Source organism: Salvelinus sp. IW2-2015, unplaced genomic scaffold (assembly GCF_002910315.2).
Source record: "Salvelinus sp. IW2-2015 unplaced genomic scaffold, ASM291031v2 Un_scaffold1192, whole genome shotgun sequence".
Taxonomy (NCBI): Eukaryota; Metazoa; Chordata; class Actinopteri; order Salmoniformes; family Salmonidae; genus Salvelinus; species Salvelinus sp. IW2-2015.
The window spans coordinates 80,578-84,310 of record NW_019942770.1 but is presented as its reverse complement, the minus strand read 5'-3'; the positions used below and the strand labels follow the sequence as shown (position 1 = coordinate 84,310).

Genomic DNA, 3,733 nt, shown 5'->3' with positions numbered 1-3,733 from the left:
TCTTTTAAAATTATATATTTTTTTACAAACTTCATATACTCAGTCCTAGCCAAAGATGCAACCCAACAGTAAGGATAAACTGGCAAACACAGACTACCATACGGTTCTGAAACCTACATGTAGGTTTACCACTATATGAGGTGCTCCATCCACAGTTGAGTTGAGCAGCACGGTCATAACTATAAATTGTGATACCAGGTTTCATATTCAACCCCTTTCTGTAGATCTAGTGCAGTGGGAGAAATCTACATGTCTCAATCCCAAACTTTAAAAACTTTTATTTTTGAAGGGTCCTAAATTGACAGTGTGAGTTGCAGTTTAACAGTGCATCTCTTAAGAGAGTGAAGTGGGACATTTCCCTTCTTCCATCTGGACAGTCAAAAGGGACTGTAAAGCATACCTGGATAGCATCTTTTACATGTCTATACATTTAGCAATAAGGCCCAGGGGCTGTGATATATGGCCAATATACCACGGCTAAGGGCTGTTCTTATGTACGACACAATGCGGAGTGTCTTGACACAGCCCTTGGCCGTGCTATATTGGCCATATATCACTATCCCCCCAAGGTGCTTTATTGCTTTTATTATCTGGTTACTAACGTAAAAAAAACATGTTTTGTCATACTCGTGGTATATGGTCTGATATACCACGGCTTTCAGCCAATCAGCATTCAGGGATCGAACCACCCAGTTTATAGTAAAGCTTTACCGCACCCTAAATCCAAAAAGGTATGGTCAGAGCTCTTTAACACTACACACACACGCCATCTGGTGGCGATGGATTATAGCTGTTGCGTCGATCGGAATTCGGGTGTGATTTCCCGAGTTCCTAGTTGTTTTGAAACGCAGCAATAACATGACCACTGCTGTGGTGCTCCAATAGCAAGCGAATCCGGGAGATAGAACGCGCCCTTGTTGCAATTGGAAAAGCGTCGCTATTAGCTATTGCTAATAAAGCACATCAAGACGAAGCAGCTGCTGTACAAGTGGGATGCACTGTTGAGCGCTACATCCCGAGGGGGTCGTGTTGATTGTACGGAGATTGTGACAGCTGGTTAAAATGGTGTCCCTTGACAAGGCAAGAACAAGATGCATGTCAGGAGAAGTACAGTATTATCATAAGGAGACTTATACTTGGAATACGGAGGAGGAATGGAGGGGGAACAGAGAGGCAGATGAGGTCTAAGAGAGAGAGAGGGAGGAAGAGGGTGAGCTTGAGTCGGTGAAAAATGGCAGAAAAAAGGGAGATGGTTTGTTAAAGAAGACTGGTAGACAGTGTAAGCAGAGTGAGTTGAAGACAGGAGGAGAAATGGAAGTGAATGAGGGCGAAGTATCGGAGATGTGGTGAAGTTCAGTTGTGTAAAGTACTTAAGTAAAAGTACTACTTAAGTAGTTTTTTGGGGGGGGTATCTGTACTTAACTATTTATATTCTTGACAACTTTTATTTTTACTTCACTACAGTCCTAAAGAAAATAATATACKTTTTACACCATACATTTTCCCTGATACCCAAAAGTACTCATTACATTTTAATTGCTTAACAAGACAGGAAAATGGTCTAATTCCTACTGCCTCTGATCTGGCAGACTCAATACACACAAATGCTTTGTTTGTAAATTATGTCTGAGAATTGGAGTGTATCCCTGGCTTTCTGTAAATAAATAAAACAATAAAACATGGTGCCGTCTGGTTTGCTTAATATAAGAAATGTGAAATGATTTAAACTTTTACTTTTGATACTTAAGTATATTTAAAACCAAATACTTTTACTCAAGTAGTATTTTACTGGGTGACTTCCACKTATACTTGAGCCCTGAACAAGGCAGTTAACCCACTGTTCCTAGGCCGTCATTGAAAATAAGAATTTGTTCGTCACTGACTTGCCTAGTTAAATAAAGGTAAAATAAAACATTTTAAACATTTAAAAAAATATATATATATTAAGGTATCTTTACGTTTCCTCAAGTATGAGAATTGGGTACTTTTTCCACCGCTGGTTAAGTTCTCAGAGCCCGATGCACAGAGGGTCAGGATAAAGATGGGTCTGTGACAGTAGGGTTGAAGTTTTGGTAAAAAGTGGACCCTTGCATTTTGGCTGATCCATTTGTGGTTTTAGGGTGGGCGAAAACAGAGTTGGTTGCTGTGGAATCAGTGAGGGTAACCAGAAGTGGTCTTGAGATAATTGTTTGTGTTTCAGCTCCGTGTTAAACGAATGGGGGCAAGAGATGTGAATTGTTTTGCTCTCAAGAAAATGCCAAACGTCCTGCACGGTGTTGGGCTGTAAGCACAACCCCCACCTGTGGACGTCGGGCCCTCATACCACCCTCATGGAGTCTGTTTCTGACCGTTTGAGCAGACACATGCACAATTGTGGCCTGCTGGAGGTCATTTTGCAGGGCTCTGGCAGTGCTCCTCCTTGCACAAAGGCGGAGGTAGCGGTCCTGCTGCTGGGTTGTTGCCCTCCTTCACGTCTCTGAATTACTGCCCTGTCTCCTGGTAGCGCCTCCAGCTCTGGACACTACGCTGACAGACACAGCAAACCTTCTTGCCACAGCTCGCATTGATGTGCCATCCTGGATGAGCTGCACTACCTGAGCCACTTGTGTGGGTTGTAGACTCCGTCTCATGCTACACTAGAGTGAAAGCACCGCCAGCAATTCAAAGTGAATCAAAACTCAAGCCAGAAGCATAGGAACTGAGAGTGGTCTGTGGTCACCAACCTGCAGAACACTCCTTTATGGGATGTCTTGCTAATTGCCTATAATTTCCACTTTTTGTCTATTCCATTTGCACACAGATGTGATTTTATTGTTCAAATCAGTGTTGCTTCCTAAGGGACAGTTTGATTTCACAAAGTGTGATTGACCTTGGATTCATTGTGTTGTTTTTAGTGTCCCTTTATTTTTTTGAGGCAGTGTATATAATGTCCATCACTCAGTTAGTGATAACAGCATCCAGATAGTAATCAATCAAATGTATTTTTACAAAAATTACCTTTTTACATCAAAAAATACACAGTGGTTATAGAGGGTGCAACAGTTCAACAACTCAGGAAGCAATGTCAGTTGGTTTTCATAGCTGAGCATTCGGTTGAAGAGAGAGTCGAAACAGCAGAACGGGACAAGGTAGCACATCCATTGAGACGGGTAAAAAAATAAAACATCTGTGGAAAAACAATTCCACTCGATTCCCTTTTGGATGGGGGGTATCTTTTGAAGTCGCTGTTTGAATGGCCTGTCCTTTTCCCATTTTCAGAACACCATCCGTCCTCAAGTGATCGATAGGTATTATCTTGGCTCGTGTAACCGATGTGAAATGCTAGCTAGTTAGCGGTGGTGCGCGTTATAGCGTTTCAATCGGTGACGTCAGCTCGCTTTGAGACCTTAAAGTAGTGGTACCTTTGCTCTGGCAAGGGCCCGGGCTTTGTGGAGCGATGGGTAACGATGCTTCGTGGGTGACTGTTGTTGATGTGTGCAGAGGGTCCCTGGTTCGCGCCCGGGTCGGGGCGAGGGGACGGACTAAAGTTAAAACTGTTACACTCACACTGGGATGATTGTGATGCTGAGCTCTCAGATTCATACAGCGAGTCCTGGTCTTCACTGATCACTCTCCGTCAGCTCCATCTGTGGTGTATACGGTCAGGACTCGGTTGTACTGATGGACGTGAGCTCAATCTAGCTGAACCCCGAGCTCTTTAGTGAGGGTCCCGGTGGACCTCTTTAGTGAGGGT

At 43.3% G+C, this 3,733-nt stretch overlaps 1 long non-coding RNA gene across 1 annotated transcript in view; it reads right to left on the bottom strand.

Moving 5' to 3' along the window:
* Positions 1-3,380: 3,380 nt before the first annotated feature.
* Positions 3,381-3,733, bottom strand: part of LOC112070001 (uncharacterized) — an 11,374-nt gene continuing 11,021 nt past the window's right edge. Inside the window, exon 4 of the long non-coding RNA XR_011475495.1 lies at positions 3,381-3,718. This is a non-coding gene — a long non-coding RNA (uncharacterized lncRNA). The remainder of the gene's footprint in view (positions 3,719-3,733) is intronic.